This window comes from Pan troglodytes, chromosome 11 (genome assembly GCF_028858775.2).
Source record: "Pan troglodytes isolate AG18354 chromosome 11, NHGRI_mPanTro3-v2.0_pri, whole genome shotgun sequence".
Classification (NCBI taxonomy): domain Eukaryota; kingdom Metazoa; phylum Chordata; class Mammalia; order Primates; family Hominidae; genus Pan; species Pan troglodytes.
Window position 1 is genome coordinate 80634001 of NC_072409.2, and position 24162 is coordinate 80658162.

General features: G+C 43.8%; 1 protein-coding gene across 7 annotated transcripts in view; it reads right to left on the bottom strand.

Annotated features, from left to right (window-relative positions):
- The window catches only part of UNC13B (unc-13 homolog B), a 243450-nt gene that overhangs the window by 52499 nt on the left and 166789 nt on the right, over positions 1-24162 (bottom strand). The gene's annotated exons all lie outside the window — the stretch shown is intronic.

Here is a 24162-nt window from a genome sequence, read left to right on the forward strand (position 1 = left end):
ACAATGGTAAGTATTTTAAACTTAGCAGGAAAAATATTTCTTTACCTAATTCTAGAATAAAGTGGCACAGTACGCACACACTGTCCAGACGTAGGTGGCATTTAGCATGAGAGAGGCAGGTAGAGAGGCAGGTAGCCAAAGAGACAGGTATCATGAACTCACAACTGGGGATGAAGGAGGTTTAGGCTTAGCTTGGTGCTCCTGAGCTCCACTTAATACTCTCTAAGGGCTTGCTGCAGCTAGTCAATATCTGGGTTTGGCTTTCCTGGCCCACAGAGGATCTTTCAGAGCACCACAATAAGTGATTGTCCAGCACACTGTCCACTGCTCAAGTATTAATAACAAAGGGTTGCTCTAATCCTCTGCCTGGCCCAGAGAGAATATCACATGGGACATGTTGGGGAGGGTTACCTCACAGAGGGCTCCAGGGTGCTTTACTCTTCTCCAATAAGGTAAAGACAGACGTGCCACCAGTCTAGTCCCTACACCCTAAGCTATTGGTGACTGCATTACAGAGGCAGAGACAATGATTACCTCATGTGGAGTAAGAATACATTCCCTTTTTACCGAGAATGTGGAGAGTGTACGGAAGCAGTAGAGTGGAAAGTACAAGGAGGAAAGCAGAGATCTAGGAGGCACATGGGACAACTAATACTCCAGTCCTGCTAGGTCTCCTGGGAGGGGTAAGATGGATTGGTAGGAGACATGCTACTCTTCATGTTCTTTGACTAGGGATGCTTTCCCCATTTTCTAGATTTGATGGAGATTTCTAAATCTTCTAAACTCTGCCTCCTTTTATTTTCCCAGTACTCAAGTTAATCCTAAAAGTGGGAAAATGCCTTAAAGAACACAGGCAGACTGCTCTCATGGCAACCCATTTTCAGGAAAGGCCACCACCTACATCTAGTCTGTGGGCCTGGAATTTAAAAGCATTGTGCTTCCCCAGACTAGGAGGAACCAGAAGGACGAGTCAGAGGACTTGGGATAAAGATGAAGCTGATTCTTTTTACTAGAAATAACTAGGCCAAGAACCAAGAGACAGAAACTGCATGTATTCCCATTTCACATCTCTCCTTTTCTTTCCAGCTTATCTAACAACTCTAATTCATTGAGGAATTCTTCATCTAAGAACCCTATCCATCCTGTGAGGCATTACTGCTTCACCTCAAGGTCTCATGGGGCCAGGACCAGCCATGCCCCTAATCTGGCCAACTCCATCTAGCCTGCGAGGATGCACTACCTGCACAACCAGAATTTCTGGGTCTTGGGCTTGGTGCCCAGCTGCCTAGGTAGACCACGCTCCGAAGTCTAGAGGATGCCAAATTCTTCCTTCTCTCTTCCCACAAGGACAAAATCTGAATTTCCAAAGATACTCCTTTTTTTTTTTTTTTTTTCCTCCCCAACCATGTAGGGATTGGGTATCCCTGATTTGCTCTTGGTATTAGCCATGAACAATGTTCCTGGCTTTACAAGGGCTGGAGCTGGCAAATGGCCTTTCAAATTTGTCTTTAAAAAAGAAGTACTGCGGCTGGGCGTGGTGGCTCTCGCCTGTAATCCCAGCACTTTGGGAGGCCGAGGCAGGCAGATCAAAAGGTCAGGAGTTTGAGACCAGCCTGGCCAATATGGTGAAACCCCCTCTCTACTAAAAATATAAAAATTAGCTGGGAGTGATGGCAGGTGCCTGTAATCCCAGCTACTCGGGAGGCTGAGGCAAGAGAATCACTTGAACCCAGGAGGCAGAGGTTGCAGTGAGCCAAGATCGCACCACTGCACTCCAGCCTGGGCAATAGAGCAAGACTGTCTCAAAAAAAAAAAAAAATTAGAATTGCTTAGTAAGCTTAGTAAACTAAGATGGAAGCTCTGTGTACAACTACATGAAGCCATGAGCAAGTGCTACTGGACTGGCATCAAGAGACTTAAGTTTGGGTCTTGTTCCACCAGTGACCTTGGATTAAACACTTGACCTCTATGTGAATTAGTTTCCTCATCTGTAAAGTGGGGGAGATAATTACAGGAATGTTATTATATAAAGCTAAAATGAGAGATCTGTACTTACTAAACTGTAAAGCACTGTCCTGTTGTTATTGCTACTGATGTGGCAAGTCCCTGAGTCAACAAAGTAGGGAAACCCATATCTAAAGCAAGCATCCAACCACCTAACTGGCACAATTTGAGTGAGCCATGACTTCTACTTCTGCCCCAGACTCCTGCCTTTCCCACTCCCTTCTAATGGTCTGCAGCAGTGCCTGGAATCCTACGAGGAGACTGTCACCCTTAAAGTTAGTCCTGCTTTCTCCTAGAAGTTTTCTTTTTAAGGTAAGGAGAAGGAGGAGTAAATCATTCAGTTCCCAACACCTCATTCAAGTGTCAGGAGGCCGGCCATCTCTCAGACAGCCTGAACGCATGAGGAAGAGATAAATGGCTATAGAAGCCAAGCTTTATTTTTCCAATGCTGGTGAGGCCCAGAATTCATTGCCAGGTCTTCTAAGGCCAGCCTCACTTTGGTCCAGATAAGGCAGTTTGTTGGGAACACTAATGAAGCTGACTCCCCTGCTACTGCTACTGATTCAGTGTAGACCAGGCTAACCTGGGGCCTATCTGCTTCTGCCCCTCAGAACAATACTGCAGACATAAGTTTTTGTTTTGTTTTGTTTTGTTTTTGTTTTTGTTTTAGTAGAGATGGGGTTTCTCCATGTTGGTCAGGCTGGTCTCGAACTCCCGACCTCAGGTGATCCGCCCATCTCGCCTCCCAAAGTGCTAGGATTACAGGTGTGAGCCACCGTGCCCAGCCCTCCAGACATACTTGGCCTCATTTCCCGGACACCTTACAAGGTATTCCCTTCCAAACTACAGTGCTTACGACACTGGCTGGCCAGCCACACAGGGGGCAAATGGCATAGCCACTGGGTTCAGAGTCCTTTCCTGTGGCCTCCTGAAGACTGAAGGCAGAGCTGCCTGGTTCCCCATGTTACTGACAAATAGGAAATTTTCAACTAGAGCTGCCAGAGCAGCTTCTCCCAGCCTCAAACAAAGATGCTTCCTTCCATATTAAACAAACAAAAGCCTCCACACCTTCTTCTGAGTTGGTAGCCACTGCCCTGGGATGAACTTTGAACTCAAGAATCTCTTCTGGTGATATAGGAAGGGCACCAAACTCACTTAGTAATCCAGTCTTTGGGCTTTGAAGCAGGGGATGGAGCTCGATGTGATGCTCAGAGGACCAACCAGTCACTGTGCTGAGCTCAGTAGAATATCAGAAGCCAGAATGGGCTGAAAGGGCAACCCTCAGGGACAGGAGGCCCAATTCACCTCCTTCCCAGCCTCTCTTTGCTACTACTGTCCACAGAAGTGAAATGACAGGGAGCAAACTGTAAGAAGGACCATTTGATCTCCAAGTCAGTTGAACTGCATGAGTACTTACTGTGTGTGCCAGGGAGATAAGATGCAGTACCTGCTCTCTAATACATTAAGATTTGGAGAGAAAGATATATATAGATGATCACAATATAAAGTGATACATATTATAATAAAAGTTATAATAAAAAGTAAGCATTTAGCTGGGCTCACGCCTGTAATCACAACACTTTGGGAGGCCAAAGCAGGAAGATCCTTTGAGCCCAGGAGTTAGAGACCAGTATGGGCAAGGTAGGGAGATCACGTCTCTACTAAAGATAAAAAATTAGCTGGATGTGGTGGCATGTGCCTGTGGTCCCAGCTGCTTGGGAGGCTGAAGTGGGAGGATCGCTTGAGCACAGGAGGTTGAGGCTGTACTCCAGCTTGGGTGACAGAACAAGACCCTGTCTTTAAAAAAAAAAAAAAAAAAAGAAAAAGAAAGTAAGCATTTAATTCAGGGGTTGGGAATGGAAAGGAGGTGAGAGGCCCAGCAAAACGAGGCAGACAAGGCCACAGAAAAGTAATGTCTGAGCTGGGATGGGGTAAGTAGGCTCTGGAGTCCACCTAGCCTTGGAGTTTCCTTTAAGATACCCAATGTTATCTGTCTGCCCTACTTTGTTGGCCTATTGACTCTGGACAACTCTCCAAATTTCATACACACACATTCCGACAAAAACCATACCTTTCTGTGCTCTTTTCCTAAGGACTGCCTAAGGCTGGGAAAAATAAGGCAGCCCCTTTCAAGGACTATCTGCATTTGAAAAGGGAGCACATCAAAACAAAATGAATTAATCCAAAAGATTAAAGCTTTAATGATGGAAAGCTAACAATTACTGCAGGGAGTAGATCCCTTAAACCACATTGCATCACCACCAGCCTACCAACGAAAAAGAGAAAGGAAAACACCTCAGTTTTTTGAAATGGCTGATTCTTTTATCCTTCTCTCTGACTTATCAAATAAATGTGATTAGGAAGGTAACTATTCCTTGTAAAAACTGCTTCTAACCCAAATCTGGCTTAGAGGAAACAACCAGGGGACCTCTGGGAAAAGGCCAGGACTCGATGTACATATATCAAGCAGCTTCCCAGTTTGTGTGAAACAATCCCAGCAAGCAGAAATCCAAGAGCTCTGAGCCCCCAACAGAGGACAGAGCATTTCTGGGCCATATATCAATTATGTTGTATGGCTAATATGGGCTAAGAGGAATGGATTTCTAGGGCCACAGCAGGTATGGGGATTCTTAGGATGTTAATCATCAAAATGATCAGGGCACAAGATATGGCAAGTGAGATTAGCCAAAGGGAATGGGAAATGCCCTAGATCAAAGGCTTAGCAAGGTCCCAGTATTGCAGTTCCTAGGACTTGCCATCCATCCTCATCAGCATTAAGAGCAGCCCCATTTATAGGCCAGAAGCTAGACATATACAAGGGAAAGAAAACTTCAAGCCTCTATATCCAAGAAGGGAGACAATCTCAGGTAACATACAGTTAAAAGACAGTGGCATGAGGGCGGACCTAGCCTTCAGAGGGAGGGCATATCAATACCTCATAATGGAGACTGAATGCCAGGCATGAGAGCAGGCTATTCTGTGCCCTGCCCAGGGCTCCCTTTCAGCAGTAGCAAGGTTTTTTATACCAAGGAGTATAACAAAGCATACAACAAATACAATCACACCCAGAATCTAACCCATGACAAAGACTCTTCTTTGACCAAACATAAGTCAGGCTCCTCTGAGTCCTCTTTCTGAGTAGGCCCTTGACATTGGCTCATTTAGTCCAGTTTTAACAAGAATCCAGCCAGGTCATTTTAGTGAAAATTCCCACCCTTGATTTCTGATCAAACTCCTCATCTTTCACCCTTAGTATCTGTCTATGCTTGGTATCTGACCAAATTTCTTATCCCCTACCCCTGATATCTTACCACCTTGGCCTGCCTTCAGCAAAAATCCTGTCAAGTAAGTTTAGCCAAAATCCCCTTTGATACTTCATCTTAGTAATTTCCGTCCACTGATACCCCACCCTGCTCCTTGGCTAAATTCCCACTTTTCCTTATATTTGGAGTTGAGCTCAATTGTTCACCCTCACTATAAAACCCCAGTATTGTCGTCCCCCCACATAAAGTCTGTCTTATCATCTTCAACAAGCGTCAAAATAATTTTTTGTTTAACACTCACATACCCTCTTTTTCCTTACTACCTCCTGCTCTTGTGAGTACACTGAAAAAGATACGAGTGCAGGAGAATCTACTCACTGAACACCCCACCACAAAAAAACCCATCTCTATCCTCTTCCTCTAGAATTTCCTTCATAGAACTTATTCTCATCTGATAGCTTGTTCATTATCTGTCTCCCTCCCCGACCTCTGTATCCTAAAACATGAGCAGGGACTTTGTTTTGTTCATAACTGTATCTTCAGCACCTAAAACAGTACCTGTGCTAAAAACAAACAAACAAACAAAAACCCAAAACAAACCAACCCTGTCATTGAATAAAAGAAACCAGAACATAGTTGGACAAACCCTTTAGAGGGTGTCTAGGCCTGGAATCTCACACTACATTGTGATCTAGGTTATGGAGTAGTCTTACCATCATAGTGCTTTTCTATACTTTGAATTTGAAAGTCTTTAGGCAGGGCAGGTGCTCTAGCTTCTCAAAAGCCCTACTACCCTTGACCTAGAATGAGACCCTTGTTGTCATTAATCTGTTTTGCTGTGGCAGACTACTAGATGGGAGGCTCCTATTCAAAGATCCGCAGCGGGTGTGAACTCCATTACATTGGAAGCTGTGTCTTATTTGTTTCTGAATTTCCAGTGCCTAGAACAGGGCATTACTATGCCTGACACACAGTGAGAATTCATTGTCATGGAAAGCATAAATGAATTGATGGCAGAGCCGAATTAGAATCCAGGTCTCCTAATTTTCTCATCCATTTCTGTTTCCATGACAACATGCTGCATTCAAGTTCTAGGTTTCCTTCTAGATTGATGGCTTACAGTCCTCTTTCATTGTAAAACTAAGGTGGAAATCTTTCCCCAGTTGTACTTAAAATTATCTGGGAACTCACTCAGGACAAAAAAAGAAAAAAGAAAAACAAAAAGAAGAGTGTGGGGGCATGGCAGCACCGGTCTCTGCCAGACTGTCAATTAGCTGGTATCTCTCCAGTGTATGAGACCGGCAGGGAGAGACCCTGCTGTGGTTCCTGTTACCCCAGGGATGCTGTGACAGGGCTCCCATCCCCCACCCCGAGTTGGAAAAGCTGCCCTGATCCTTGTGCTAGTGATGGGTGAGTCTAGAGCAGCACTGACTAACAGAAATATAATGTGAACCACATGTGTCATTTTAAAATTTCTAATCGCCACATAAAAAAGAAACAGGTAGAATTAATTTTAATATATTTTATCTAACCCAATAGCCAAAGTATTATTTCAACATATAATCAATATAAAAAATTATTAATCATATACTTGCATTTGTTTCCTATACTAAGTTCTTGAAATCTACTATGTATCTTATGTTTAGAATGCATGTCAAATTAGACTAGCCACATTTTAAGTACTCAGCAGTCACATGTGGCCAGTAGCTACCACATTGGACAGCATGGGTCTAGAATTCTGGGGTGGGAAATACTCTGGAGAGCCTTCCAAACCTGGCAGTAGAAGCTCACTGCAAAGGGCACACTGTCATCCCAGAGGCAGTCGAATGTTACGTTCTTTCACTCATCTTTTCACCTGCTCACTTTGATCCTGGCTGGAAACAGCCCATTTCCATTTTGTGTGAGGTTCAATCCTCCTCAAGGTTACAAAAAACAAAGTATCAAGGCCCCAACCTACAGAAGATGAGAGCTTTTCTCCCTCTCCACCTGACCCTTTCATGGTACCCTGCTTCTTTCCAATACTCTGCAGAAAACCACAGGATAAACCTGGTTACCTCAATAGATGTTTCCCCTTCACATGGAAAACTTAGAAACCTCTCACAGACAAGAACATAATTTCAATAAAACTGGACCAAGAGTACGCTATCCTATCCAACTCATACTAGAGGGACACACAGTAGTAAGAGATTATATTTGTTTAGAATTTTCAGTTTATATGATTCCTATTTTATCATCACAACAACCCTGTGAGGCAGGAGGTTTGTTGTTACTGTTCTGATTATACTGATTTCATAGATGAGAAAAATGAAGCTCAGAGAGGCTAAATGACTTGACCAAGGTCACTGAGTATAGCTAGGATTTAAAAGTGAGTCTTCAATCTGCAAAGTTAGTGCTCTTTCTTCATACATGCAAGACACAAGTGGACAGACTGTCTATTGCGCATGTGTGCATATATTCAAGACTGAGAAAACTCAAGATGACTTTTCTGTTTATATGGCATATACACACATGAAAGGGATGAATTAATACATTAGGATGGTGGTTTTTTCTCTTTCTCTCTGTCTGTCTCTCTCTCTCTTTCTCTCTCTCTCACATATACACATACAGGAAGGGTGGAAATGATACAGAATATATTCAAGAACAGAAAGGTTACTTGAGTACATGCATACACATAGGAGATGAAGGGATGGATTATATATGTATGTGCAAGTAGGGAGAGATGAATTTTGCATATTCATATATGCAAGCTGGATGAATGAGTTGTCTATACATATGCACATGCAGGAGAGGAATGGACAGGTCATTTATTCATAAACACATATGGACACATGAAAAAGGAGAAACAGATTATTTGTATATGAGTATGCACACATCCAGAGGGTGGCTGGGTTATCTATATACATACAGGAAAGTACCACAGAGGAATGGATGGTCAGATTATCAGCACACAAACACATGCACGTGAAGATTCTACCCCAGTGCGGCATATGCTACTTTTCACTCATTATAATGACCCCCCTCACCAGCAAGTTGACTCAAGCAATTATGTAATTAATGTAGCTGCTCCATATTCCACCCACAAATGCTTTCCTTTTGCCCTGCTTGTTGTTCAGTCAGTCATACACACTCGGTACCACTTACCTTGCTGCTGCAACCAAAATAAGGGTTAAGGAAATTTAAAAAAAAAAAATTAAAACCATGAATTCTCAAGTTTTAGAAGGCAAATGCTGTCTTTAAGAGGAAATCCATCCAGGAGCACTCCTTGGTTTGACAGAGAAGCCACAGGACGAACTTTCTGAGCCAAAGCACCACTGCTTGCCCAACCGACCAACAGACCCAAGGAGCTAATATTCTCAGTTGCACCCAGCTGGCTGGCTCCACGGCACAAAGTTGATGACAGAAACAATGCCCTGCAAAAAAAACCCCTCAGTGAAGGGCTTGGCAGGAGTCTCACTGGCTGCAAACGTAGAAATCTAACCTGGTCCACACCTCTCTGGCAAGGGGGATTCTGAGATCAGCCTGCTGAAGGCAACAGCAGCCAAACTTCAACTGGATGTGGAATTCTAACTCAATCGATTCTGGGCTTTGAGACTGAGGCAGAAAGCAGGGCAGCTCCTGCTCCTGCTGCTGCTCCTCCTCCTCTCCAGCTGCTTCCTGCCTGCAACCTCCCATAGGGCACCAGCCCTCCTCACACGTTCCTGGCGCACACACCCCCTTCCCAGCACACTCACGCACACACAACCCTTGCCAGCAAGCTCACTCACACACCCTTGGTAAGTGTCTCTCCCTTTTGCTAAATATAGATCTTATTCTCTCCCCTCCTCCATTTCCTTCCCTCGTTCTTCTCCTCCCTGCTTTCTTTTCCCCTATCCACCTCTCTCACATCTGGGCTATAGGATATAAACAGACACAGATGGAGACCTATACTTTCAGGAGCTCCTAGTCTCAGAGGGAAGCCGGAACACAGCATGCCAGCCGTGGAACTGCTGGAGCACAATACAAAGGGAGTCTTCCCTTCTACTGGGACAAGCTCTAAGTTGGTTGGTTGGTTGGTTTCGTGTATATATAATCTGTTGTCAGCATTTGGCAAAGCTGAAGGATAGGTACAGTGATCAAGTGCAGTTAAAATCAAACAGTGCCATGTTCTTGGAGTAGACATCTATTCCAGTTCTTACTGAACAACCACCACAAGAGAATCAACTGGAAAATAAGAGCTCCCTCAGGCTATGCCAAAGCAACAACCCGAGAGAAGGAGGGGAAGTTAGGTGAGCTGAGATGAACTCTGTATTGCAGAAGTCTAGACCAAAGATGGTTTCGGAATCCAGAATTAGGAACGAAGTAACCTAAAGTGATATCACCATAACCAAAAAGCTGCCTAAGGTTCAGGGCCCCTTTTATGACCCCAAATTTCATAACCCTTCTTTGCCAATGGATGCCCTATCTCCCTGGAGACTCACTAGCCAGGTGGCTCTCATGTGACCCTAATTCCTAATAATTCAACAATTCTAGTTAGGACTCACCGGGAAATTGAATGTCCTTATCTTCAAAGAACACTCAAGTTGTTCACTTCAACATAATGTCCGAGCACAAGCCAGGACCCCTTGAAGCTCTGTAGCATAAAATGCCAAATACATGAAATGTGATATCCCCTTTCCACTCTGCAACCATAGGACATGAAAAACATCGCATAATAAACCTAGATAACCTCAGAATCCTTCTCAATATAGAGCTCGATCAGCCAGTAACAATCCAGTGAAGTCATTCCTCTTCTGACTCCCCTGAGCTTGATCTTAAGAGAAAAGGCCCTCTTCCTCCTTAGGCCAACAGTACGTGGGCAAGTTTGATTTACCCAGCATGCCCAAACCAGGCTCTCAAACCTTGTGACTTCTGCTGCCCTGCAACATTCCTCATGGCAATCCACAACAGAGTATGGCCTCTTTAGCCCACAAATCAGGTAGTCAGTCTATGGGGACCATCCTAGGATCTGTCATTGCAGAACAGGCAGCCCTTTATGGTAGATAAAACAAGCATTTAAATTAAGAATGATTTGTTTGGCTTATCCAAGATCCTGAGAAGAAAGGGTTGATTTCAGAGCCAACATGTGCCTCCCTACTGCCTTCTTCCAATAACATTGCTTCCCCCTCAACCAAGGAAGAAAATTTAGATTCCAAGAGATGCTAAACAACCCATTTCTTAGCCATCCACCTCATTACACAGCCAACACTGACAGCAGAGCACATACCTCCTAACCTAGTTGGGAGCTGGCTAGATGACAGAAGAGATAAGGCCTGACAGCACAACTATAACCGCATCTAAACACAGAGGAAAAAAATAACTTGAAAACTGTCAAGTTTCTGTGGAAGTCACAGCCAATTTACTGTGGAGTTTCCCATCCTTCAGCCAGGAGAAGGAGGTAAAAGGTTTAAAACAAGAAATATAGGGAAGATTGATTAAATTAGAATTCCCTCCCCCAAATCTGCAGCCACTCATAAAGAGCCCAGAACAGTGGCTGTCACTATCAGGTTTGGTCAGGCTTCCTAGGCTAAGGAGAAGCTCAAACTTTCAAGAGTGGGAAAGATTCCCCAGAGGTAGGACCCTGCTAAAAGAACCTACTTCTTCCTGCCTAATTGACAAAGTGGCCCTAAGGCCTGGCTAAGGCCTCCAGATGGCATTTCTGAGGCTAATGGAACCCACCCTGTCTTGTCACCCAAACACATCCAGCCCATTTTTCTAAGCAGCTTGGGCTTTCCAGAAAAACAAAGGCTCAGGCAGTAGAAGACGTGGTTAGCACATGAGGCACAACAAATCTGCCATCTCCAGTTACAATCTTCAAACTTCACAGGAGAGCTCATGCAGCTTTGACCACAAATTACCTTTGTATCTATCCACCTTCCCATGTTCCAGCAAAAGCAAGAAACAGAGTAAGTGGGGAAGTGGCAAACAGTCAGTGGAAGCTCTTGTAAAAGAGCATGGCCCCTTCTGCCACTGTTCTACAGGGCCCACAGAGTGCCAGACACCACATGGCCAAAGGACATCAGGACTCCTCAGTGGACTAGCTCTTTGGGACAAGCAGGCAATTTGTTTTGTGAGCCACATGGGCAACAATGCAGCCCCCTCATCACAGTGGATCTGGCCCTGGGGAAGCCTGAGTAGGCCGAAAGGATGGGGTGCTTTTTAGAGGTAAGAAATAGCACAGCACCCACCTCAGTTGGGAAGCTTCCTCAAAGTAGGCTGCTCAGGAGCTAGCTGGGCAGAACTGGAAAAACAGATTGGGTTAAGAAGGAAAAGGCATTTATCCAGAAGCTGTGAAATGCTCTGAACAGACATTCTCAAGGTCTGGTTCCCAATTTAAATCCTTGCAGGGATCTTCGCCTAGAGACAGATGAGTCAAGATGGAAACTCAACATGATACACTGACACTCACGCAGAGTTGTGGGAAGGTTCAGACCTGCAGGAGTTCTAAAGGGGAGCCGAATGGGTGGGTTAGTCAGAAAACCACCTGGCATACAAAATTCATCTTCAGCTAAAGCAACTGAGTGGTGTCACAGAAATACTGGAGGAGGGCCTCACCAATCACAATTCTCCCTACTCATACAAACCAGTCTAAGTCTCCCTGACGTCAGATACAACTGGTCTAGAAGCAAAGAATATGCCTGCTCCAAACCTGGCCTGCCTTTTCAGGTGTCAATGCCAGAGACAGGCTGGGTCAGGACCAGCAGGTGCTTACCTTATTGTCCAATATCAACACAGATGCAAAGTACAAAGGATGGGTGCGGCCAATATCTATATCATGCAGGAGTCAGCTTGTGACTGTTTTCCTTCTCTACTGCTGAGGAAAGCCAGAAGCAACATGAAAAAGCTGACATATAGTCACACATCTGGGATTTATTTCATGAGGAAGATGATTTTTCTGGTGGCTAAGAAAAGTCATTTTTCCCGCTGTAGAATGATGCCCTCCCTACACCATGGAGAAAGCATATGCAGCAGAGAATGATGGGCAGCAGGAGGTAATCCTGCTCCTTCCCTGAGGAGCATGCCATCCTAGGGGAGTGACAAGCCTGGCAGAGATGTGCTGACTTTACTGATGCACTAAGACATAGCTGCTTTGTTACCTAAACAGACCCGACAAGCTGCAAGGCAGGCCCTAAGAGTCATAAATTGCTGACAAGTCTTAGTCCTACAATCAGGTCAAGGACCATCCCTGATTAGCAGAAACTTGAACATAAGGAGCTGATAAACTTCTTGGAACTGGCCAGCTAACCAGTTAGGTTTTCAGCCTGTACCTCCAAAGGCTGTGGCTCCCTATCTATTTCAGGACCAAATAATTAATAATTCATGATCATAAGAAACCTATATGTCTACTGCCCTCTCACATAAACCCGATCAAAAGTCACAGCTCCCAGATTTAGGACTAATGCCGGTCCTAAAGTAGTATTTGTTTATATATATATCCCAGCCCAAGCCACAGAGTGCATTGGCCCTGCCTCAATCTCTATACCCAAAGGAAACAAAGAGGCCATATACCGAGGATCCTCTAAAAGGAATCCAAAATTTGACATCCCAGGGAGAAATGAACCTCTTGTACTAAGTGGAGACTAACTGGGTTAATATTGATCAAATATCCCCTCAGTTCTTTATGGCTTGTTCTAAGATACATCTAAGAATAAGATATAGGGCAAACCCAAATCTGGAGAATTCTCTTGGCTTAGGCCCCTGTTTCTATAGTCTTGTGGAAATATGTCCCTAACCAGCAGATGAGTTTCAAGTGTCTTCAGATTCAATGAAGGGATCCCAAAGAGGTGGGTTTTTCCCTACAGGATTCTCCAAATATTCAAAAGTATCTGATATGAGGTACTGAATTACAGGAAGGTAGCTAATGTACAAAGGGGAAAAGAAGACTTAATGAAGGCGTATCCTTCACTGGGGATCTCTGACAGTAAGAGGGAAGCATGGTGGAAAGAAAGGGAAGCACTCAACTAGGTAAGTCTGAAGAGAGAACTACATGTTTAGAGGACTAGGCTGCCAGCTCACCCATATCAACCCATGCAGAGATGACTTCTCTGCTCAGATACTGGATCATTGGAATCCATATATTCTAATTCTTTACCCAGTGAGAGAAGCCCCTGCAAAGCCCTTTGTGCCTCTGCCATAATCTATTTTACCTTCTTATCTATCAGTGTCTCCTCTGCAATCTTTAGTCCAGGCTTATTTCTCACTTCAACTACTGCAAAATATTCATTCTCCCTAGTCTCCATTCCTCCAGAACCACCTCCCACTCACTCCTCTTTACCCTTGATCCGTGATGCACAATTTGCTAGGGGGATATTTCTAAGATGTACATAAGTTTTTGTCACTCATTTTCTTAAAATCCGTCAGTGACTGTGAAAAAAAAAAAGTCCTAGTTCTTTACATGTTATCAAAGTTCTTTCTTGACCTCTTGACCTGCCCATGTCTAGAGGAATTTGGCTTCCCAACACCCTAACTTTAGTCAAAGCAAACCCCTTGCACTCACTTAATGTGCCATCTCATCCTTTCTGTTTCCAGATGGCCCTATGTAGAGTGCCATCAGAGAGTAAACATCAGGATGGTGAGAAGGTAGGAACCTTTTCAAGTGCTTTGTCAGAAGATAAGACTTGTAAATAAACATGAAAAACTACTTTGGTACCTGTAATGGGTTGAATTGCCTGAACGTCTGTGTCACTCCAAAATTCATATGTTAAAATCCTAACCCTCAAGGTGATGACATTAGGAGGTGAGCCTTTGGGGAGGTGAACAGATCATGAAGGCAGAGCCCTAATGAATGGGATTAGTGCCTTTATAAAAGAGGCCCACAAGAGTTCTTTTGCCCCTTCCACCAGCTACTTGGGAAGCTGAGGTGGGAAGATAACCTAAGATATCCTAAGCCCAGGGCGTCAAGGCGGCAGTGAGCCATGATCACACCACTGCACTTCAACCTGGGTGACAGAGCGAGACTCTTTCTCGAAAAAATAAAATAAATAAAAAACAAAAAATAAGTGAACACCTATTAAGTAACAACATCTTGTTAACAGGCGTAATGAAAAGATACAATCCTTGCCCTTAAGAAGTTCATAACCTAACGGGGGAAATGTTAAAGCAAGAGGCATTGTTATACCCATGTTATATATTCTTAGGGAGAGGAGTGTTAGATTTTATGTTTGACGGGGTAGTAAGAAAGGATATATAGAAGAGGAAGTGGAGGAGAAAAAAAAGATGGTAAGTACAGTTTGAACACATTGTATGAAGTGGCTATGAACATTCAGGTGACAATATCCACAGGAAGCTGGATAAAAAAGTCTGGAACTCATGAAAGAGGACTGACTGAGGTAGAGATAGTAATTTGGGATTTATCAGTTACAGGTTAGGACATGGATGAGATTAACTAGAAAAGAAAGTGAGGTAGAAAACAAAGCCTGGGAATTATCAAGTTTTAAGGGGCAAGCAGAGAAAGAGAAATGCTATGAAGAAATCAAAGATGGGGCCAGGCGCAGTGACTCAGGCCTGTAATCCCACCACTTATGGAGGCTGAAGTAGAAGGACTGAGGCCAGGAGTTCAAGATCAGCCTGGGCAACATAGGGGGACCCCCATCTCTACAAGAAAAATTTAAAAATTAGCCAGGTCTGGTGGCACGTCCTTGTAGTCCTAGCTATTCTAATCCCAGCTACTTGGAGGCTGAAGCAGGAGGTCTGCCTGAGCCCAGGAGTTCAAGGTTACAGTGAGCCGTGATTGTGCCACTGCACTCCAGCTTGAGTGACAGACCAAGACCCCTTTAAAAAAAAAAAAAAAAAAAGGCCAAGAAGGAAGACTATTTTAGAGAGAAATCAGTCAACAGTTTTTTTTTTTTTTTTTTTGAGACGGAGTCTCGCTCTGTCGCCCAGGCTGGAGTGCAGTGGCGCGATCTCGGCTCACTGCAAGCTCCGCCTCCCGGGTTCACGCCATTCTCCTGCCTCAGCCTCCCGAGTAGCTGGGACTACAGGCGCCCGCTACCACGCCCGGCTAATTTTTTTGTATTTTTAGTAGAGACGGGGTTTCACCGTGTTAGCCAGGATGGTCTCGATCTCCTGACCTCGTGATCCGCCCGCCTCGGCCTCCCAAAGTGCTGGGATTACAGGCGTGAGCCACCGCGCCCGGCCAGTCAACAGTTTTATCTCATCTGTCGTTAACAAATGCTCCAGGAGGTTGGTTTTCATCTAAAATTATCTTCCTAACTTGTCTTCTTTGGCTGTTTAAGTCTGAGTGTTCTCAGGTGAGGACTGAATAAACACATTTCCTTAACATGCTTGAAGGTGACAACCAGCAAAGAGAAGAAGCAGCTTAAAGAATGGGCTACAACTTACCTCTTTCCCTTTGGCTTCAGGAAGTTTACTGAAGTCTTACAATATGACTGTACTTCAGGGCATAGTGGTAAATAGCAGCTGCATTGTCCACAGGAAGAATGCAACATGCCACTTGCAAGAGGCCATGGATCTCCCCCATGACATATGCTTGCAAACACAGGAAGCAAGTTATCCCTTGATTTCCATCTTTAGAAGCTCATGTTATTTTATTTCTTGGCCATTTCCTGATACTTAACTACTAACTTAGTATTCTCTGGGAATTCCTCTGAGAAGACTTCTCTGATCACCCTAATCCAAAGAGCTTGTTCCTTAAAGTCCTGTGGCAACTATTTTCAGTTAAAAGACTTAATTATTTCTTTTGCAATCAATTACTTAGGGCCATGTAATACCACTTAATTTTTTTAATTTTTTATTTGTTTTGAGACGGAGTCTCACTCTTGTCACCCAGCTGGAATGCAGTGGCGCGATCTCGGCTCACTGCAACCTCCACCTCCCGGGTTCAAGTGATTCTCCTCTCTCAGCCTCCTGAGTAGCTGGGATTACAGGTGCCCGCCACCAAGCCCGGATAATTTTTGTACTTTTAGTAGAGATGGGGGTTTCGCCATGTTGGCCAGGCTGGTCTGGAACTCCTGACCTCAGGTGATCCACTCGCCTCAGCCTCCCAAAGTGCTGGGATTACAGGGATGAGCCACCGCGCCCGGCCACCTAATATTTTTAAGTGTTCATTCCATAAATCTTTGCTGAGTTTTTACTAAGTATCAGGAGGAATTGATGCTAAGAATTGGTGATCAGTTCTTGACCTCAAGAGCAATCTAGCAAAGGATTTAAAGCCTGTAAGTATGCAAGGAAAACACACGTAGAAAGCCAAAATAATAAGAAAATAAGTGGCCAGGAATGGGGTCTTCCCTGAACTGTTTTTCTACCTACATGCACTAGGGATATTAGGCAGAGAAGATACTCCAGGTGAATGTCTACTCTTAATTCCTAAGACTTGAGACTCAAACATCTGCATGGCCTTTTACCTTGATAAGCCAAGCTGGGCCAAAAGACGTCTTTAGCAGAAGAGGTTTTTAACCAATTCAAAAGGCAGGTCAAACAGTCTGCAACTTAAACTTTAGCCCCTGGGCCCATATTTTTTAATAGACATCTGAATTTCTCCAAGTGTAAGGGGAGGTACAAAAATGAATATCAGGGCTAGGTGCAGTGGCTCACGCCTGCAATCCCAGCACTTTGGGAGGCCAGAGCGGGCAGATCACCTGAGGTCAGGAGTTCAAGACCAGCCTGGCCAACATGGTAAAACCCTGTCTCTACTAAAAATATAAAAGTTAGCCAGTTATGGTGGTGGGCACCTGTAATCCCAGCTACTTGGGAGGCTAAGGCAGGAGAATCACTTGAACCAGGGAGGAGGAGGTTGCAGTAAGCCAAGATCACACCACTGCACTCCAGCCTGGGTGACAAGAGCAAGACTCCGTCTCAAAAAACAAAACAAAAAAATGAATATGAAAAGCCCAAAGCAGTTTTCTCAACCTGACTTTTCATTCCCAAGTTTGTTCCAAATGACAGAGCTCCTGCCTCCAGCATATTAGCCCAATTACAGTGCTTATTCTTCTTTGGGCCTGAAGTCAGACGGCAGCCTTCAGCAACTCCTAAAGGTTAGAGTGAGTGACTAATATGTATCATAAGGGACACAGATAAAATGTACAAGAATTTGAGAGAGGGAAATATTTCCAGCATTAGAAACACTGGTTTGGATGTGAGTCAGAGAAGGCTCTGTGAAGAACATGATATCTGAGATTGATCCAAAGGATGGATAATATTTGGATATGTGGAAACTAAAAGGAAAGGATATTTAAGGCAGAGGATAGAGGATGGGTAAAGAGATGAAAGGGAGAAGGAGGAAGGCGTTGGAAAGAAAAGGATATTAACATTTACTGAATGCTAACAACACACCATGCCCTGCTCTACATGTATGATATTATTAAACCCTTATTCATCCACTGAGGCAACTATGATATTCAGAGATGAAAAAATTATGTTTCCAAAGGGCTGGGTAACTTGCCTAAGCCTAAGGTTACACAGGCCGTAAGTGGTGGAGAACTCAGGCTCTGTTGAGACTATAATTTAATTACCAATGTAAAGAAAAATTAATTTTTTTGAGGATAAACTTTCATTCACTTCTGTATTCACTCACTCACTCACTCATCTGCAAAGAGTTTAGTGGGTGCCAGGCATCAGGGATATAAAGTCAGACATTTTCTCTACTCTGTATTTTAATGCTATTTTTCATTTAGCTTTTATTTAAACTTTTTATTGAATTATAATATACATTATAATTATAACATAAACAAGTCAAAAGTGTACTTTTACATCCATGTAAACAGAATCTAGATCAAGAAAACAATATAACCAGAACTCCAGAAGCCTCCTGTGCTCATATCTAATCACTACAAATTCCATCCCCCAAAGGTAATCACTATCCTGATGTCTGACACCACAGGTTACTTTTTCCTGTTTTTGAACTTAATACAAAAAGAATCATACAAAATATATTATTTTAAGAAATATATAATCTTGAGGGCAAATGCTCACATAATTCCAGGACAATGTGATTAACATCAAAGTTGATTGTATATGAAATGCTATAGAAAGATAAAAAATGAGACTCTAACTTGGCCTGGGCACTTTGGGAAAGGCTTCAAAGAATGTGACATCCAAGTTGAGCCCTTGGTATAAATGGTAGCCATGACTCGAGCTCTATTTCAGAAAGATAAATCTGGCAGTAATATATAAAATGGCTTCTAAGAAAATAAAAGCAAGGAAACCATTAGAAGACTAATACTATAGTCTAAGCAAATAAAGAGAACCCGAACACAAAGGGAAACAGAGAAGAGACAGAGACTGGTAAAAGAAACCACAAAGAAAAGAAGAGCAAGAGCTGGCAAATGATCTAAGTGGGAGGCAAGAGAGAAGGAAGAATAAAAAGTGACACCGTGATTTTGAGTGGGTGACTAGTAGAATGATGGTGACTTTAATATAAATAGAGAACAAAGGAAAAGGAATAGGCTCAAGAGGGAAGTTTTAAACATTGGGAAATTATAGTGAAAATAACTAGTAGATAACTAGACAGGAAGAATAGAGCCTAAGGAAAAAGGGAAGGTTTAGATTTGGGAACATTTGCTTACAAAGGCTAGTTGGGAGGCTGGGTGCAGTGGCTCAAGCCTGTAACCCCAGCACTTTGGGAGGCCGAGGCGGGTGGATTATTGGTGAATCCCCATCTGTACTAAAAATGCAAAACAAATTAGCCAGACGTGGTGGCTCATGCCTGTAGTCCCAGCTACTTGGGAGGCTAAGGCAGGAGAATTGCTTGATCCTGGTAGGTGGAGGTTGCAGTGAGCTGAGATCGCACCATTGCACTCCAGCCTGGGCAAGAGCAAGACTCCGTTCAAAAAAAAAAAAAAAAAAGGCTAGTTGGAAGCCTACTGGTTACCTATCACAGTAGGTAGGACCAAGCACATTACCTTCCATAGAGTAGTTGCTTAATTAAAGATTCTTGATTAGAGGCTGAAGAGATGCAGTTTTGAGATTAAAAGAGATGCTTGAGGGAAGACTGTAGAAAGAAATGAGGCAGGAGCTAAGGAAGGAAGAGAATTGGGAGAATCTAACAGTAATAGAAGAAAATAGGAAACCAAAAAAGGGAGTTTTAAAAACATTATGGAATGCTGCACAGAAAGTAAGAATGAGGAAAAAGTGACTGAGAGAAAAAAAGTATTTAAATACTTAACTGTTAATTATTTCTACCTCCCCTCTGGCCTATAAGCTCTTGGAGAATAGGAAAATGTCTTACAAATAGTCCCAACAGTACCCAGCAGTACCCACTTATTAGGGGCTTGATTTAAAACTGAAAAAGTGCTGGGCACAGTGGCACATGCCTGTAATACCAGCACTTTAGGAGGCCAAGGCGGGCAGATCGCTTGAGGCCAGGAGTTCAAGACCAGCCTGGCCAAGATGGCGAAACCCCATCTCTACTAAAAATACAAATTTAGCCGGGTGTGGTGATGCACTCCTGTAATCCCAGCTACATGGGAGGCTAAGGCACAAGAATCGCTTGAATCTGGAGGCAGAGGATGCAGTCAGCCAAGATCACGCCACTACACTGCAGCCTGGGTGACAGAGTGAGACCTTGTCTCAAAAAACAAAAGAAAACGAAAAAACAAAACAAAACAAAAAACCCTGAATAATTACTTAAGTTGCTTCATTTTGGATAACTTTGGCAAAAGGATGTTTTTTCACAGAGGAACAGCCAGCAATGAATATTCTCATTGGTTGGATGGTCAAATAAGCAGCAGGAATCAGAGAAGGTGGTGGTAGAGAGTGAGAAAGGATGCTTTGCTTATTACTTGGAAGCAAGTAATTTTGTAGAGGAATCTGACTTATTCCATAAGAGTTAACTATGTACCTCCCTTTATTGATACTATGCCCAGAAAATACCTACCATTTGGAGCTAAGGCCCGCAGCCAGTATCTGATACCCTTTTCTCTAACTCTGGACAGGTTGATGACATTACGGCATCCCTTGGAAATGTTCTATGTGCTCCTTGGAAACCAGAGCCAAATCCACCCTTCCAAACGATCCACTGCCCCAAATCTCAGTCCAGGTGTGATATCCTATAATTCACCAGGCTCAGTCACAGCCCAGAACTAGAAGGTTTACAGAAGATCCACCATTGATGAACATCCAGATCCAGGCCATAAATGTGTCCAGAATATTTCAGAGGTAAAACAAACAAAAAACATCCGTATTGCTACTGACAAGTGCATGAAAGCTGCTCTTTGAAAATGTTCCCACATTGCACAGGTCAGCCTTTGGCTTCCGTTGACTTCTTCCTCTTCTTTGGTGGTCCCAGAGAAGCACTAACATACCAAATAGCCTCATTGGAGTCATCCATAGATAAGTTACCCTAGCAACCCTGTTACCACAGGGGAGACCTGGTGGCCTAGATCCCTATAAGAGCCTGAAATCCTATGGCATTGGCTCATTGCCACATCAGCCAAAAAAGCAGCAGTGTCAATGGATCCTCACTTAGCAGCAAAGGTTCCAGCCATGGTCAGCAATGACCTTTGATGGGTCATTCAGTTGCCTCAGGTCTAGGCTAGAAAGGTCATGACAGATCCCTAAAAGCCAACAGTTCTGGAAAGTACTAGGAGGCTGGCTAGAGACTTTTAAGTAAATGCTTGTAGAGCTTTGTACTCAAAAATGCATTTTTCTGTGATCTCACCAAAATCCTGTGAGAGAGAACAAGTCGCTATCCCTAATTTTATAACTGAGAAGAACAACAAATATGAATTTGTTAGTTATTTCAGATTTTAAGGGTGAGCTAATACAAAAACCCAGTTCTCGGCATTTCTATCCAGCCCTAAATTTTGTTAGTAACAATTTCACAGTAAACGGATACAAAAGACACAATATTGTGAATGGGCTCTTGGGCTCTGTGTCTACCAGTCTGGAAACCCTATTTCTCTCCAAGTGGACCTCAGGAAACAAATATTGACAGGCGAGAAATAGTGAGGCTTGTGCCACCCTCTTCCCTCTTCTGCCATGGGAGGTATATTAGTTTTCTAGGGCTGCCAAAACAAAGTAGCACAGTCTGGGTGGCTTAACCAACTAAAATTTATTTTTGACCAGGCGTGGTGTAATCCCAGCACTTTGGGAGGCCAAGGGGGGTGGATTGCTTGAGCTTGGGAGTTCGAGACCAGCCTGGGCAACATAGAGAAACCCCATCTCCACAAAAAATATAAAAAACTAGCTGGGCATAGTGGCATGTACCTGTGGTCCCAGCTACTAGGGAGGCTGGGATGGGAGGACCACTTGAGCCTAGGAGGTGGAGGCTGTAGTGAGCCAAGATCGCACCACTGCACTCCAGCCTGGGCAACAGAGTGAGACCCTATCTCAAAAAAAAAAAAATCTCACAATGCTGGATATTAGAAATCCAAGATTAAGATGCCAAGAAGGTTGATTTCTCCCAAGGCCTCTTTCCCTGGCTTGTCAATGGCCATCTTCTCTGCCTTCAAATGGTCTTTCCTATCTGTGTCTGTGTCCTCATTTCTTCTTCTTCCAAGGACATTAGTCATAATGGAGTAAAGCCCACCCATATGACTTCAGTTTATATTAATTACCCACTTAACGACCCTATCTCCAAATAATGTCACATTCTAAGATACCTGGGGTTAGGTATCCAACCCCTGGGGAAGGTTAAGACTTCAACATTATGAACTTTGGGGTGGGAATGGGGACAAACTCAGCCCATGAGAGGAGGAAAAGGTGAAATCAGGAACTCAGTGGTATCAGATATTTAAAAGGCAAGGGAAGAAAGGGGACAATTCGGGGCTGGGCGAGGTGGCTCACGCATGTAATCCCAGCACTTTGGGAGGCCGAGGTGGGCGGATCACAAGGTCAGGAGATCGAGACCATCTTAGCTAACACAGTGAAACCCCATCTCTACTAAAAATACAAAAAAAAAAAATTAGCCAGGCATGGTGGTGGGCACCTGTAGTCCCAGCTACTCGGGAGGCTGAGGCAGGAAAATGGCGTGAACCCAGGAGGCGGAGCTTGCAGTGAGCAGAGATCACACCACTGCACTCCAGCCTGGGCGACAGAGCCAGACTCCGTCAAAAAGAAAGGAAAGGGAAAGGGAAGGAAAAGAAAGGAAAAGAAAAGAAGGAAAGGAAGGAACAGAAGGAAGGGAAGAAAGGGAAGGAAGGGAGGAAGAAAGGGAAGGAAGGAAGGAAGGGAGGAAGGAAGGAAGGAAGGAAGGGGACAATTCAGAACCAGAAGCCAGGCACTCTGGTTTTTTCCTTTCCTTTGTAGGGAAACTTTGGAATACAGTGGAAGGATCATCTCAGTTGGTGGCTTTGGAGAATGAGAACTAGACCAGTCTCAGCTTTCATCCCTACTCTGGGCTGCTGCTTAGCAGATATGGAGAACAGAAGCAAGAGAACCACATGAATCCTTCTGGCAGCTCTGCTCTTTTCAGTGTCAATAGAGGTGGGAGAGGTGGAGGGACTTTGCTCATGTTTAAAAGAAAATTTAGGCTGGGCATGGTGGCTCACGCCTGTAATCCCAGCACTTTGGTAGGTCAAGGTGGGAGGATCACCTGAGGTCAGGAATTCGAGACCAGCCTGGCCAACACGGTCAAACCCCATCTCTACTAAAAATACAAAAAAAATTAGCTGGGCATGTTGGCACATGCCTGTAGTCCCAGCTACTCGGGAGGCTGAGGCAGGAGAATTGCTTGAACCTGGGAGGCAGAGGTTGCAGTGAGCTGAGATTGAGCCACTGCACTACAGCCTGGGCAACAGAGTGAGACTCAGTCTCGAAAAAGAAAAAAAGAAAAAGTAAAAGAAAAAGAAAAGAAAATTTGAAGCTTTATTCCTAAAGAAATCACTGTTGTCATCTACTTAGCTTCATCTTTTGAATTCCTTTCTACTGACAACTTTAGTTTTTACCTAAATGGTTGAATTCCAAGGACGGAGCTAGATGCGTATATTAGAGAAACAGAAAAGGAGGGACTGAGACCATGAGGATGCTACATGAGCTGGCAGCTCCAGAACATGCTTTCATGGCTGCGATGCTCCAGAACATGCTTTCATTGACGGTAATGGTTAATATTAGGTGTCAACCTGACTGGAGGGATGCCTAGATAGATGGCTGGGGAAGTATTGTTTCTGGGTGTTGTGAGGGTGTTGCCACAGAAGATAGAAATTTGAGTTGGTGGACTGGGAGAGGAAGACCCACCCTCAATGTGGGTGGGCACAATCTAATCGGCTGCCAGTGTAGCTAGAACAAAGCAGGTGGAAGAAGGTGGAATAAATTTGCTTGCTGAGTTTTCTGGCTCTCTTTTTTCTTCCCATGTGGACATTTGCTTCCTCTTCTCCTGCCCTTGAACAGGTTATTTGGGACTTGCACCAAGAGGCTTCCTGGGGTCCCTTAGGTCTTCAGCTGCAGACTGAAGGCTGTACTGTCAGCTTCCCTGGTTTTGAGGCTTTTGGACTTGGACTGAGCCTCTACTGGCTCCTCTCTTTCTCCAGCTTGCAGACAGCCTATCATGCATGGGACTTCACCTTGTAATCATGTAAGCCAATTCTCCTTAATAAAGTCCCTTTTATATATACATATATCCTATTGGTTCTCTCCCACTGGAGAACCCTAATAATACACTGACCAACTAGGCAAGCTACTTCCACACCCTAGAAAAAACAGCTCCTCCTTATTGCTTCAGAGGCTTGGCTGCTGTGGCCAATTTCCCCAGAGATAGGCAAGAGAAAGAGAAGAAAGGTTGCAAGTTAGGGCATAATTAAGGCAAAACATGGCAAATTCAGAAGAGGTTTGAAAAAATTAAAAAGGAACAGGAGTAGGAGAAAATATTTGCAAATCATATGTTTGATAAGGGACTTCTATCCAAAATATGTGAAGAACTCTTCCAACTCAACAACAAAAAGACAAATAACCCAATTTAAAAATGAGCGGAGGATTTGAATAGATA